Here is a 16,322-nt window from a genome sequence, read left to right as displayed (position 1 = left end):
TCCTTGATTCACGTGGAGTGTTTAAGTTCCATCTTATGCAGTTCAATGCAGTGTTGTTAGCTGGCTTCTCTCTGCTGTTATACATAAATGTGAGATTCTTTGGCTGTTTAGCATCTGAGAAAATTCTACTCTACCTTTTAAGGCCTAAGTTGGGGCATGGGGTGGTACGACAACAACTTGGGAGCTTTCTGTTCATGAAGGTGCTAATTAGGAAATGAAAAAGTGACTTTTTCCAGCAGTGTGCTTTATTCTAAAATGTGTTAGGTGAAATAGCTGAAACTTCTCCAAGTTTTTAGTCCTCAACCATTCCCTTGGAGAGTAACGGGTATTCTAGTCTACATCTAGTGCTTTCTCATTTAATAATATTGTTTGTATTACAGATGGCCTGCCATTTCATTGCTTCAGTAGTTCTGCAAGATAGAACCAAGCAAGTGCCAATAGAGAGGGTGGAGGGCTGAAAAAAAACCCCTGAGTTTTGAGAGAGTAGCCAAAAGAGAGCTCTGAAACAGGTAGGAATGGGTGTTCGCTCCTGACTTCTAGATGTGGCTTAGCAAAATAGTTATTTTATAAACAAGTCAGATTGTAAAAATTTTCTAGTAAGATGGAGGGGAAGAACTTCAGCTAGTTCTCATTTTTATCTTTCAAGCTCGTAATTTTAATTCTCAAAGGTATTTTCATATATCGTTTTGAGGAAGACAAACTTTCTTCTTTCATGAGAAAGGGAAAGTGGAAGTTCTGTTTGAAACAGAATTGTGTGTAAAACTGTGATGTTCATCTTTTGGGTTATTTTGCTATCCTGAGTATTTGGTATGAAATGGGTTTGAAACAGCAGTTTTGAAGCACACTTCTTTATATGAAGTATCACCAGCAGGCCTTTTTTTCCTTCCTGAGACTTTTGTGGGATTTGTGGATCTCTTACCTATAAAGTCCATCTCTGGGTCATACACTGGTTGATGGGACTTCAGCAGCCCACAGCAGCTCTTAAAGAATTTTGCCTGTGTTGTTTAGCAACCAGACCCAAGTTTTATTTAGCACAGGCAGATTAAGGAGATGATATGTAAGGATACTGACTTCCTTTTTTGTTCTGCCCAAGGGCAAAAAGTTTTGGGGAAGGAAGTAAAGTAACTATCTAGATATACTAGTATGACATCTGTCCATCTGTAGACAAACATGTTTCTTTTCCAGTGCAAATTAAGATCATTAATGAATGGGAAAGTTTTACTCTGAGGCGGTGGCTGGTGCTCACCTGCAGATTTCTGATTCTGGACCACACAGGGCAAAGCATTTAAATGAATTGGGTCACTGCTATTTAAATAACATTAATGAATAATAAATTGTGCCATTAATATAAAAAAATATACTAGGCTAAGTGAACAAAAGATGTACTTCTGCTGTTTCGGTGCTTGTTTCTAAAATGGGAGACATGCCATGGCTTGGCAACTGAGAAGTTTACCTTGGTACAGAATTACTGTGTGGTGTTTGGTAAATATGGGTACAAGCATAAAATCTGAATGTCCAGAGTTTCTCAACATCCTTATTTAGGTTTCTTTGTAAAGGGAACCAACTGTTCCTTCCCAGCTCCCCCACTGTCCCCCACCCTTCTGGATTTACATACAGCTCTTTCTCAGTGAATTGCAGAAGAAATTCTGTGGGAAAAAGCCTTCACTGAGAGCTTGGATTCTTCTGGACAGGCTCATCCAGTGTGCAGAATGAGGTGGTGGGACCTATAGGGAAAACAAAGGTATGTATTTTTTGTATTTATTTTTTTTAATCAATTACAATTGATGCCTTTAGAAAGGGGTAGTGAATTAAGAGAGTATAAGCTGTACTGCGATAAACCAGAGTGCAATAAGCCATACTGCAATAAGCAATACTACCTTGGGCTTTTCCTAGTTTAGAATTTGTGATTTTACAACTTAATGTGGTTTTTGATTGTAACCAATTTTTTTTTTGATTTATCCTTTAAAAAGGATGCAACAGCTGTATATACACCTACATTTCTTACAGTCTAAACTTCCCCATCAAAGCATGCCCCTTTACAGCTTGAGCTGGTAGGGCTAAAATTGGCCAAGGCTAGCAGTTATCCTTAAGGTATGCTAATCTTAAAAGATTGGGAGAAATTTTTTTCTGTTTTTTGTCTGAGATACTTTCTGAGAGCAGCAAAAGATAATGATCTAATGTTTCCTCGATTTTACAGTCATTTACATTCATTTTGTCGTTGAATTCTCTTGCTTCTGTACCTCTGCCTCTTCTGCTATAATTTCACACACATACACCCCCTTCACTCCTACTCTTTTAATTCAGTTGTGCCCACTTTGCTTATACCTCATTTTTCTATGGTATCTATCTAATCTGCATCTGTCCCTGCTCATTCTCTGCACCAAAACCTGTCCACCTCCCCCTGTGTCTGTATCCGACTTCTTTTCACCCCTGCATTTCTTGGCACAGTAGCTGTGGTGGCAGAGCACTTAGGAGAGATGCCTCTTTTTGTTGCACTTAACAACTGCAGCAGTTCCTGGATGCATGAATCATCCGTCACTGCTGGAAAACTCTCGCTCTGCTTCTGCTGCTCAGGCTGCTCAGGCTGGAGTGTGCCAGAGACAGGTGAGTCTTGAAGAAATATAGCAGCCAAGCTCTAAATTGTTTTGGAAAATACTAGGAAGTACAGTGTACGTGTATATCTGTACTGGCGAGGTTGATGCTGGTCTTCCTTGCCCAGAGAGAGCTATGTGGGCTGCTCCTCTGCCAAGTGGAGATGGAGCCTGCTCAGTGGCTTTTTACGTTTGGTTTCTTGATCCTATAGTAGAGTCACTGTAGGAGTCAGATGGAGCTTGTCAGGATGTTCCTGTCAAGATAAGGAAACATGATGCCAGAAGGTTACTGAAATGCTAGATTTCATGTGATGCTGTTTTGTGTGTATCTCCAGAGGGAACATTGGAAAGCCTATTCCAAAGCACAGCAGAACTTCAAGCCAGAGTTCCTGCTCAAGGCAAAGTTGAGGAGTTTAAGTTAGTAAACTAGGGTTTGCAAATAACCCTGAAATGTATTGGCAATTGTCATTACAGACATAAGGTAAATTTTAATTATCTTTTTTTCAGAGACCCTGAAATTGCTCAAGAAGTGGCAGTTTTTCCACAGAAGTTTAATTCTCAGCATAAGGTTTTAAGGTTTTTTGGATAGAATTTGAAGGAATTGTGCATCAGAGTATGGATCTGATGGTTCTTAAGTAAAATTGCATGTAAGAGTCCTTAAGAATTAGCAAAAAAGACCTCCAACATTTTTTTCTTGTCAGTGAAGCAATTATGCTCTCTGAAAAATGGTTCATTATGAAGTAGCTTCTAACATGTTAAGAAAGGTTGAAGCTTGATATGGTTTTAATAAACAGAATGGTCTTAACAATAAATACGAAGAAGCCTTAGGAATGTTTGTTATCACTGTGGCATATGTTCTGTTCACTAGCTTTACTGACAAACCAAACCAAAGCGTTTTCCTTCCCAATTTTACATCCATGTGACTCCCAGAGATTACATGGTACAACTTTTTTCTTGGTTATTTTTCACGAGCTTGTCTCTTGAGGCCACCTTCTTAAACCTTTTGGTGCAATGACTGTTGTGAAATCAAGTTTCAGACAGCATTGTATGACACTGATTATTCTCCTACACATTTTTCTCCAAGATAAGCAACATATTTTCCCTCTATTTAAGCTGCTATAATGAATACCCTCGTTACTAATAGACCGGGGTGGGATGGGAAACAGCTTTCAAATTTGTCGTTCTTCACTAAATGTGGGAAGTGTTGATGTCTGAGTAAAGTGCTTGCCTGTTATTTAATGTACATCTGCGAAGCAACTGCAGAATCTCACTCTTCGCCAGTTGATTAAAAAGGGAGGAGGTAAATGTGACTCTCTCTCTGATCTGGAGGATAAATCTGTACATCAGTGTGATGCTACATGCTGGAGAGCCTTGAGTCTCACCGGTAGTAGCTGAAAGAGATTTTTGCTGCCCTCAGCTTCCAGTGCTGGTTTTCAGATCTGGCCCACATGGCTTAAACTACAGCCTTCCCTGTGCCCTGCTCCCAGCTCTGCCCCCTGGAACTGTTGTGGGGCTTGTTAAGGCCTCCCAGAAGCCAGGTTAATGGATCCAGTGCACCACTGGGTGAGGAGTGCATCTTCCTTACCCAGTTATCCATAGTCACTCTGAATGCAAGCCCCAGACCTAATGTTCTGGAGGTTACAAATATGATGCTTTGTTTGCAGTCAAAACAGCAACAAATGTTTTATGAATTGTGAATAAATGAGGGAGTAAATTAATGGACTTGATCTGTTTATCCCAAGACTGATGGGTCTCAAGTCAGTTAATGTGTCCCCTCTTGATAGTGATCATAATTAAGAGTTTCAGGTTTTCTGAAAGCTTGCTTTCTTGATGAAAAGAGATTGTTTGTTTGTTTTCTTGTTCTTAAGATCTTCTCTAGGGTCTACATCCATTTGTTTATTCACTCTGAATCTCCTGTTCCTTTCAGAAGTAGGAGACAGTTTGGTCACCTTAGTATCTAAGTGTTCCTTTCCACTGATAGGTAAATATTTCTTTGCTTTATTAGCAACCCTCTTCTGCACCAAGCTGGCTAATAAACTGATTCAATGAGCTGTACAAGTTGTCTCCCCAGTGCCCCATTTCCTCTGAGAGCTTGTGTTTTTCGCTGGAGAATGCCATCTTTCACTGCTCCTTGTGCTCTGTACCAGATTTTTATGTCAAAACCATACATGATACAAGCCTCTGAGTAGGCTAGCAGTCATTCATTACTGGCTTTTGATTGAGACCAGATGTGATGCCTGTTAACCACAGTAGGGTGACAAGGGTCTGAGGTGACTTATTTCCAGCCTTTTCTTAGGTAACTTTAGAAATATTGACCTTCAATCCCTGCCTGTCATCCAAAACAGTAGAACAGAACTGTGTTCAAACACAGTGATTTTGCTTTGAAAGCTGTGCGTTTCTGTCTCTGTCAAAGTCTAAGTCTCCAAGGATCTGCAAATCTTGAGCCCAGCTGATAAAAGGAATGGAGCTGGCCATTTATTATTTTAGCTAATAAAAGAGGATATTGTATATTAGCTTTTTCACATTCCAAGGCACTAGCAACAGAATGAGGGTTAAAGGTGTCTGATATTCACAATTAAAGAATGGAGCCTTTGTTTTTAACACAGTATGCAGCTGAGACAGAAGGAATATGCCAGGAAATGAAAACCAGGTGGCTTGGGTTTGAATTTTTAAGACCAAAGAAATGACCTTCAAAAAAGGCTATTTTCTCACTTAATAAAAGTAAGTTAAATGTATACAAAATCATGTAATTACTCTCTACATTGGTTTGCAGATGTTTCTGTATGTGTCTTGTTTTTCCACAGAACAAATACGATGCTGAATAGATTTGTCTTAAAAACCCTGTTGAGATACAGCTAGAGATTTCTGTAACACTAGATTCTAAATTCATTTTGACAAGATTGGAAGGTGCATAATATCCAGTGAGAGGGGGCAGAAATTTTTATCTTGCTGCAATATATAGTAGACATTCAGCTGCATATAAACATTACTGTTAATATTGCAGTAATAATACTACCAGTTACATGATACTACCAGTCTTGTGTCAGTACCTTAAAAACCTCCCCTACCCTGACATTTTAAAAAAAAAAAAAGGCAAAATCAAGGGCATAATTTTTTTTTGTTCCCTTCTGTTTATTGTTATATTTATTTTAGAAGATGTAACCACGATAACTTAAACTTCACGTAAGATATCTGTAAAATAAAATGACAAGTTATCATTTAACACAATTACAGGTTTTTTTCGGGTACAGCTTTCATTTAAAGCTTAGAAAACTAGAGACAACACACTTCACAAATCAGCTCGGTTTTGTTCTCCTGAAAATGGTGAACATGACTTCGTGGTGACAAGCTATAGGGTCATTCTGTTTCCCACGCAGCAGTACAGTTGTGATTGCCGTTTGAGCTCTGCGGAACTGCGTGCTGCAGCTGCTGTCCCCTGCAGTGGCAGGCTGTATCACGGGCACTGCTGCTCGCCCAGATGATGCTAGAGAAGTGTACTGGACTGCAGGTGTAAAGCCACTTCTTCAGCTGACAGGTCTGCAGCACAGCACCTATTGCCACATGCTTTTCTGAGGCAAGAGATGCATTCACACATTGTGACTCTCAGGTGGTGGCTGAGAAGCTTCTCTTGCAGCACTCCTAGAAACCAGGCTTCCTGCTGAGTAGCTAAATTAAGGCTAGAGGTGTTTATTGATGGGGTGGTTTTGGCTGTGCAACCTAACTCATTGTTAAACATGTTCTACAACTTGTTGGTGTTAAGGCAAAGTGTATTTTTTTACAAGTAGCTATTGAAAGCCTGGTTTATCTTAATTAGATAGTATGTTTCCAAGATGTGTTTTTCTTGCCTGCGCTTATACTGTGCTTCAGGACGTTGTCTGAAATTTTCTGCCGCCTGTACACACAGTACGACAGGCCTAGGACAGCAGCTCACCAAGATTCATATTAAGACTCAACCTTACTTTTCATAAGCTCTTTGTTGACTCTAATCAGGTATTCTACTGAAGATGTGAATGGGCTTCTTGACTTGCTAAGTTTAATGAACAAGCTTATCTTTGTCCAAAGTGCTTCCCTGCTAGTCATCACCACCCTGTGGTTCTTTGATTTTGTTGGTTTGTGTGTAAGATTTTAGTGGAACGTTCCTGCAGAGTTTACAAGACAAAGACATTTAATTACCAAATGCTGTCATGCACCTATCGTATGCTCATTATTTGTAGGAACTTACAATTAGTAATTGCATCAGCCTTTGCATGGCATATATTTTAAGATCTTTCTTTGAATCACTGTCTGAAGATGGGAGAATAACTTCCCAGTATTAATATGCTTTTCCTTGCTCATGTGTAAGTGAAAAATGCATATGTGTGCAGCTTGCTGTTTCTCTTATGACCAGTTAGCTTCTTTCTGTACCTCTTTGTGTTGAGGTAGCTCTTGGGCACTTCAGTCATTGGAGATGGGCCTGCAGTACAAACATTTTGGAGTTATTACATTTTCATATGCTGGTTATTCTCTCAGTGTTAGAAATGCAAGTCTGCTGTTCATGACAGCTTGTCAGCTGCCAGCTCTACATCCTTTGTGCTGAAGTAATGCTATGTACTGCAGTTGTTCACCCTTTAAAAATCGTATTTTTCGTGTAGTGTAGGATATGCAGTGATTTAAAAACAAAAACCCACAAAAAACCCCAAACAAATAACTCGCCAAAACAAACACAAAATTCAACCACCATTTGCATTTTAGCTTGTATCGCTAGCTGCTTGGATTGTATCCATTTTGATTGGGTTAAAGCTCTCTCCAGTGTCAGAGAAGAGGCCTTCATAGGGGTCTTTGCTGGCACTGCTGTGAGGGATGCTTATGTGATACAGATACTGCCATTTGGGAGGTGTTTTGAGACTTCCTATGCAGTTCAGCTATCAAAGAACTTCCTGACACATCTGTTAAAGGTTTTACTTCTGTTCTTGCTTCCTTTGGATTTCTTGGGGCCTCCTTATTACCTACCTCTGGAGTTTTGCTGCTATGGATTGTAATACAGAGGAATTACCATGCATCTGATTGTAATACTCCTGTTACCACTGTTTGCAAATCATCTCTCTGTAAACACGTGCGGTCCTTTTATTTATTCTTTCCTTTTCCAAGATTGTGTGCTCCTTCCATTGACAAAAGTTGTAACCCTTGACTCCAATTCTGCTTTTAACCATTCCAACTGATGAGCAATTATTTTTATTTCACACATGTTCCATTTTTATATTGTTTTACTGATATGTTTTTCCTCTTTAACTGGATCATTTTCTTGTTATGTCATATCCATTTGATATGGCTTAAAGTCAAAACTAAACTCCAGGTATCCTAATCAAGATAGTAGTCCTGGAATTTGCTTAAAGTACCTGCTACCACTGTGTTTAGCTCAAATGCTTTCCCACTTACTCTAGAATATACTTTCTGATGATGGAGAGTTAAGGTCTGGGTCCTTGGTCCAGTGTTACATAGAATAAGGGTCTTATCAAGCAAACAGCTTTGCCTTGCTGTTTTAATTTAGGGTTAAAATGTGAAACTGTCCAGCACACCTTGTGTATTGTCTTGTCAAAAGTTTGATTTACATGCTTGAAATTGGGCAAGTGGGGGTGTAAAGAAGGGGCAGTGCATTGCGATTAAAGCATGGTACTGGATACTGGGACTTCTGCTCCGATAAAGGGTTTGGTCAGTGACTCCATGGCTAAACTTTTCTGGAAAACAGAAATTGTGACACTAGTTCTTGGAAACCAGTCTGAGGGAAGTCAACGGGATGTCACAGTAGTTGTTACCTTCTTCTGAGAGGTGCTGTCAGAATAGAAGAGGCACTGTGTAAAGCATTGATCCCAGAAGGAGGAGGAAAACATACTTGGCATGCAAATTAATTTTATCTGCACTTCCCTTGTACTTTATCTGTGTACACTTCTTATGTAGTTACTTTGTGAAGTTCTCTGTTTCACCATGTATCCTTGAAAGTTGACACTTTTAACCCCAGTTGCTACAAGGATGTATCTATGGGGAGAAGACATTTGTACTGGGGAAACAGTGTACTTAGCGCTAGTTTTAGGGCCTGCAGGAATGAGTGCCAGGGTCCGACCTCTGAGGAGACCAGGAGATCTAGGTCTGCAAGGCATAACTGAGCTGGTAAATCCACTCTAAATCCCATGAGAGTTGTTTGAGGCCACTCAGCTCCCTGGGCTTGAGCCCCTGGGCTGTGTGCAGGGGGGGCATGCTGTGCCAGCAAGGCTAGTCCATACCGCCCCTGCCCCCCCCCCCCCTCCCCCTTCTACCAGTGATATTGAAGTGGATCGATCTGTTTTATTCTCCTTCATATTCAAGCAATCTAAAAAATACTGCAGTTTAGTAGCTGTTGAAAATTTAAACATCTACTTGCCTCTGGGGTAAATTATTGCAAGGCATGTTTAGAGAGGATTCTCCGCAGCAGTCTAGCCCACAGGAAGACATCTGAGAGCCCAGCTGGTGCTATTTACTATGGCAGAACAATGCTGCCCATCCTTCAAGAGGCAGGTTCCTTTTCCTTTCCAGGGCTTGGCTGTGTCTCATTGCTACGATATGAATGCTGCTTAGTGTTTCTTTTTTCATATCAGCTAAGCTGAGTTGCTGGAGTGAACTCAGGCCATCTGTCCTGATGCTGGAAAGGAAGAGTACAGCCTGTTGTCAGCTATCTTAAGCTGCTAGCAAATCAGCAGTGTGACATGAAGGACTTAGTAAGGAGTCTCACACTGAATTACAGACCATCGTGATTAAAACCAGTCTGCCCTACTTGGCATACTGGTTCAAGATGTTACTCTTTAGTGGGGAGCATTCTAGTAATACAGGCGTAGCTTTTCCTGCCTCTCTGACTGTGTCCCCCTCCCCACTTCCACATAAGTGGGTTTGAATCCGTAACATACTGTTTGGGAAATTAGTTTCCTGCATAGTCAACACCAAAAGTCATGGAATCTCTGCAGTGTTGTACTGAAATATGTTTCCTGCACTAAAGGAACTGCAAAACCTGCCAGGAAGTGCTGCATGATAGGATTGTGATTTGTAAAATGTTATTTATTGTAAGTACTAGCTACTTCTGCCGTGGCTGGACAGCAGTGTTAAGGTGTTAATGCATTATTAAATCATTAGTTCTAGTATACAAGCATAAATTTGTTTTTAATGTGGAGTAAACAATAAAAAATGTTATATCCTGATACATTCACAAGTTTTGTTTTTGAGAGATAACGGAATGAGCTCTCTCCTTGCCATTCACTAAAGATGCATGTTTGATGTTTCTGAACTCCAAATGTTCATCTGCCGTATCTGGACGCTGGCTGCTTCATGGTGCTGTTCTTCTACCAGCAAGGTATTTTTTCATTCTCACTGTGCTCTGGGATTTGGGGAATTAGAGGGGAGTAAGGCAGCTGAACTGTAAGCCTAGAAGCTCAATTCTGACCTTCTTTATTCTTGTAGCTGTATCTGTGATTATGTCTGGAGATGTTAATAGTGACATTATCTGGAGCACAGCCATTGATCCAGTATTCTGATCTTGCAAGGGGATCAGAGGAGACATTTGCACTCATGCAGAATCTTACAAATGTCCTTGAGGCATCATGCAAGTGCAGGACCTATCTGTAGGGGCTGAATCCATAGATTTTTATCTTGGGACTAGGCATGTGTGCTGAACATTATTTATTCCATCCATTGCTAAGTCAAAATATTGTGCAAAATGCATGTTTGAGTATACAATGCCAAAATAACTTTTAACTGTTGTATTCTGCATATGTAAAAGGTACTTCACAGAATTTTAAAAAAACATTTAGCAGATATTCACTTTGTATGAACTCTAAAGGGCTTATACAGTGAAAGACAAATCCATTTTAAAAGGATTTGAACAGACTGCAACAGTCTCAGTCTTGGAGTCCTGACTTTCCTCTCAGACACCTTGTTCCAAGTCACATAAATAGAGGGCGGGCTCGTCATTTCTTAGAGGGAAAGTAGGGTTTAGTTGGAAATGCTTCATATTTTAGTCTGTTGGATCTTTTTCGTTTGTTTATTGAAGACTTTCAGCAGTTCTTACCCGCGGAGGGTGGGTTTTGGTAAAGAATGTGCCAGATGAACTGATGTTGATGTTTCTAAGTCAGAGCAAGGTCATATGCTATCCAAAAATCCAGTACAAATAAAACCAGTCAACCACAGGATCTTCCTATTCATGGCACTTTCTGCACGGTCTTCACCAGTGTCAGTACGTGCTGTAGGCTTTCCCAAGATGCATTGTGGAGGCAGTATGGCCATCAGGCAGGTCATTATAATTTCACCAACGTCATTGCGGTTAAGGACTGATTCCTGCCTCTCTACCCTGTTTCTCTCCAGTCACTACAGGACTTCAAGAGACACTCCTGATCGAAAGAAATTACAATTTTTTTTTTCTCTCCCAGGAGCACAATAAGCCCATATCAAAACAATCAATTGTTTATTCTGATGAATGTATGTAATTATTAAAAACAGAACAACCTCTTGGACAAATGGAACTTTCATTAAAATCTTACAAAGTTCTCCTTCCATTACCTTGTTTGGAAAAGAAAAGGGATTGGGGTAGAGAATGCTTTGTTTTCTTTTTCTTTGGAAACATCCTTATTTGGCATCTGTAAAGCATTTACATTCCCTAGTTCTGGATCAAAGTCCTTTCATGGCTCATGTTACTTATTTCCTTCTTTAACTGAAGAACAGAAAGAAAAATGGATTTTTCCTCCCTCAGGCTTACAGTATAAACCATTGTAAAAATCAAATCCCAGTTTTGAGCAAGGAAGTAGTGAGAATGAGGAATAAAATATCTCAAAATATATAATCTGAAGACCCACTGCCACCCACTTCAGAATGAATGCTGTCAGTAACTGCAACTCTCTGTAACAGTTATGAAGCATGGAAGGTAAAATTTAGTAAAACTAAACTAAGATAACTGTGCTGCTGGATTTCATCCATTCCTCATATTCCAAAGGTTTATGCTCTTCAGGGGAGGAACTTTGTCCTCTTCAGCCCGTGTGGCGGCTAGTACAGTTGGCCAAGTATTGGGATACAAACTGCAGTTGGACTAAGCACTAGAAACATCAGAAGCAAAACACTGCTTTCTTTTATGGCATGAATGGCAGGATGAAATTTGGGGTTGGCAGAATTATTTTCTGATAGAAGAACAAGAAACTCCCGTGAATCAACTATGACACATGATCTTGTTTTAAATTTGAAGGAGAGTGTAGAATGTTTTGTTTCTGAATGCAGAACAAATTCTTTCCAAGTCTGCCCCTCCCATTGATTCCGTGCCCCAAAGAGCTTGGTGTTTCTGCTTATTTTCAGAGCTGTGCTGGCTATACTTCTGGCTTTCTGCCTTTTGTAGACACATGGAGCTGAGTCCCATCACCCCCTCCAGTTTGCAGACAGGCTTCTAGGCTGTGGCCTGTGACTGTGAATATTGGCTCTCTGCTGTTTCCAAGTATTGCTACAGCAAAAGGTTATATAATGGCTGTTTTTGATTTATCTTCCAGGAAGAATTTGGACATCTGTCAGTTTTAGCATGGCCTGTGATGATTCAACTAGCTTGAGGTAAGCCAGTGCCATAATATGCGTTACCTTTGTTCCCCCAGCTTTGTTCTCCTGCAAACAAATGTAAATTCTCATCTATATTTTAGTGTATGCAGATATTTTAATTGGTTTACTTCACAGACTTTCTTTCTGCAAAGTTCTAGTCCCTTTTTGTAAGGGAATATATAGTACTGCATAGCAAGTTTTATATCTAACTGTAAAGCAACATCAACTGCCTGTTAGGCCGATTTGTTTCCATTATCTTTCATGCAGCAGATCTGAACTTAATCCAGACTTCCAGCATTTCTCCAAAATGTTACTGACACCCTTTGTCACATCATTCTCCCTACAGGGCTCTTGGCCACAAAGCTCCTTTTGGATTATGAGCTAAACCCTAAAATCAGAGAGAAAACTACCAGAGTGCTGCTCCTTCCTTGGTCGCAACCGCATGGTAGTCACTGTGTACTTCCACACTCCTTCTAATTAAATGCAACTCCAGGGGTGATAATTTCGTTCTTCGTGTGACTTGAAAAATTAAATCTTTTGCTGGCTCTGGGTACTGTGAAAAATATAGTTGAGTTTGAAGAAGGAATTTGCTAGCAGAACAGTCCCAAGTCTTACCTGGGTCTTAGAGCTGGTGTTGGACTCCTTAAGTCTTGACGGAGGCTCAGGCGTAGGCTCTTTCTTCCTCTCTGCACACTGAGACTAGATTGGTATGGATTCCTGCCTAATTTAGCTCGTAGAATGCTCCTCACTTCTAAGACTGTGACCTTGGACAGCCAACCTGGTTGTTTCTTTCCAAAATTATTCTGTTTTGGCTGATAGATTTCAACATAGCTGGCATGCATCCATCAGTGTCCCATTGGCTGTACTTACTACCAGTCACTTCAGTACCAGACACAAGTGAAGATTATGCAGGTACTGAGAAGTGAAAAGACCAAGAACGTGAAATCTTCTTACATTAAAATAATGATGATGTCCTGGTGCAACTGAGATTAAAATTTGGTATTTTATATTAGTGTGAAAGTTCAATGAATTTGATCTTGAGGATGAAGGTAAAAAAGAGACTTTAAAGATTACAAATACCTAATTTCAGTAGGTTATTTAGCTGAAGTGAGTGTATAAAGAGAGGCTGGTGTAGTGTCCATTTGAACGATCAATCATACTTTTCTAATGAGAATGACTCAGTAGATAAATACAACTTGTACAATTACCTGATGTTGCACTCAGGGGTACACAAGATGTTTCAGTGTTACAGGAATCCTACCCTCTGGAGACCATTTGCTGAATTCTTTAAAGGTCAGGCATACTTTGAAATGTAAGTCAGTGGAAAATGAGGATTTAGGTTAAAAAAGAATACTTCAAAGCTGGTGAATCACTTCAGACTATGAGTACTGGAAGATACTGTTTTTAAAGTCCAAAGTCGGTTGTCCTGAGTTGGGGGTGTGGGTAGAATTGGAATACTTTAAACTCATGTATACTTACACTATGCACAAGGAAGCCCTAAACATACCTTCCTTATGTCTTCTATTTTCTCTCCATGTTTCCCCTAGAAGATTAATGACACAGGAGATTTAAGATACTGTATATACCCATAAATGGAATAAGGTTGAGAACAGAAAATTCAAATACTGAACTTTCCTCTTGATAACTTGGTTTTGCTCACTCTTTTTTTTTTTTTTTTTCCCCTCATTTATTTTTCTTCCTGTTTAACTGCAGTACCTTAGCACCAGTTAGTGTAGAGTGTTTCTTTTGGTACAGAGTCCAGACTCCAGAGCCAGGCCAACAGTTTGGTAGTGGGGTGACATGTCCAATGTGGTTTTTTTTTTTTTTGCTTGTATGTTGGGGTTTTTGTTTTGTTTCTTTTGTCTGTGGGAAAACAAAGCAGAATCAGATAACTTAGTGTTTCCAGGTAAGAAGGACAGGAGATAAAAGTAAAAATCCCAAACAGCAAAATAACCAAGATCTCTGTGGCCTTCTTTATGTGATACAAGACAGCAAAAAGCATAGGCTTTTTTCCCCCCTTTGTCCTGTCCTCACAGCATCATGTGAAACCTTGTCCAAAACCTGTGAAAATCAATGTGTCTTTACACTGGTTTCTAGAATGAGCACTGGGCTACGTGACAAGTTGCTGAAAATTTTGTGGTGGTCTCTTGTCAGGAATGGTAAAGATAGATATGTATTTACACAGGCCACTAACACATTGTTTTAAGAACTGAAGTGAACCTAATGCTCACCATTGTCAGTGAAATCTTCCTTTCTTGCAGAGATGCATTTCTAGACTGGTGTAACCAGAAAGGAATTGACCCAGCTTAGCCTGTCTATTTGTCATCTGCTTTAATTCCTCCCCTGTTTTCAGTGCCTAGTACTAGTTACGTGGACATCTGCAGGAGAGGTGCTAGCTAAGGCCAACTGTAAGTACACCTTAACATATGGGGGAGTGTTTATTCCTTTTTTTATAACACAGCAGAAGGCTGCGGTAGTTATGATTTCAGCTTCAAATTCACAGTTTCCAATTGTATCATATGTCTAAGCCTCTCTGTGCATTAACTATATGGCTGCAGAAGGATAATCAAAAAGTATTTGAAATGAGAGGAGACCTGTGCCTGGATAAGAGAAGGGGCTGCTACTGTCTCCTCTTCTCCCCTCTCTACCCTTAGCAGTGGATTGATTCATTTTGTTTGATCGTCCCCTGCCTGCTGCCCCCCAGTATTAAACAAGTAGATCTAGGAGGAAAAATAATGAGATAAAAAGAATCTCTCTTGGGGGAAAAATAATAAAATAAATTCCACCTTGTGGAAATAAATTAAAGCAGAAGGGAGAATACTTCAAGAGGGCAATGACAGGCAGCTTGAAGCATCCTCTGAGGTGACTGCCCCCCTCCTACCCCCCAGTCACCCTGTATGCTGTAGTGGTGCAGGAGGGGGAGATGGTGACAGCAATAATTAGTTCCTGTCTCTGGTGTTTTGCCCAGTTTCCTGCTGTGACCTGTGTTTGCCCTTCTATTTCAGATTTGCACTGCTCTGTGTGTTTTGCTTGTTTCCACCATTGCAGTCTCATAATGAAATTTATACATCACTCTAAACAGACTCCCACCGAGTCTGTAAGGGGGAAGAAAGCACAGCAGGATTTATGTGCTGCTGTTAGAGGATCGGCAACAGGTAGAGACTGGAGGCACGCTAGATATCTGAAGTTATCAGAAGTGGTTAGAGATAACAAATGTATCTTTTGCCATCAGCCCTGTCTTTCATCCATGCCCAACAGTGGCAAATAAACACTGCTAAGGAATATGCTGACTGTATTTACTTTAGCTTCCTTCACGAGGCAGGAGCCAAACACACATCTAGGAACAACTGCACCCTCCATCTGTGAGTGATCATCTTGCTTAAATACAGCAGCAGACCTGACTTTGGAGAGCAAAACAGAGCCGAGCCCTTCCCCTGCCTCTGCTGCTCAGCTGTGCAGGCAGAGCAGGAGCAGGGAGGGGAGGGTGGTGGTGCAGACTTTTGGCTGCCTTAAAGTGACCACATCCTGTTAGGCTGCGGAAACATCAGACTAATGCAGAGATATGTCTGTCTGAGATGTAGGAGCGCTTGTGAGGATCCAGCAGATAATTTGCAGACATGCTTGTATTGCTGCAGGAGTAGTAGTGGTGCACGGAGAACTCCTGACCTTGCTCCTGTGCTCGGTCTGTTCACCCACTTCCCACCCACATCAGGTTCTCTGTAGCGTTTAAGTACACTGCAACTGGATTTATTTCAACGAAGTTACTTTCTTTTCTTTTCCTCTGGTGCAGCTCCCAGATACTGTTTTCCTGGTGCTGCATGGGAACACTAGTACTGAGTGTGTGATGGCAGAGTAATGCTCAGAGCAGCAGCTGGTGGCTGTTACCTGAGATCCTTCTCCAGCTGTGCCAGAGTGCCACACTTTGCAAGGTGGTAGACTTTCCTTGTACAAGCAGGAAGCCAGGCACTGTGAGACTGGGTTGCTCATGCAGGAACACTGGGGCACAAGAGAATAGTGAGTCTCCCAAGTCCTAAGTCAGTGCCCAAACCAAGACTTGCAATATTATACCACATGAAAGTGGCATGTGAGATTCTAACGAAAGGCAGATTGTTTATGATGATGCTTAATTTCTGTTGAAGTCACATGCTTAAATCTAAGTGT

The sequence above is a fragment of the Athene noctua genome, chromosome 7 (assembly GCF_965140245.1).
Source record: "Athene noctua chromosome 7, bAthNoc1.hap1.1, whole genome shotgun sequence".
NCBI lineage: Eukaryota > Metazoa > Chordata > Aves > Strigiformes > Strigidae > Athene > Athene noctua.
The sequence above is the reverse complement of the archived record's forward strand: the minus strand, read 5'-3'. Positions refer to the sequence as shown.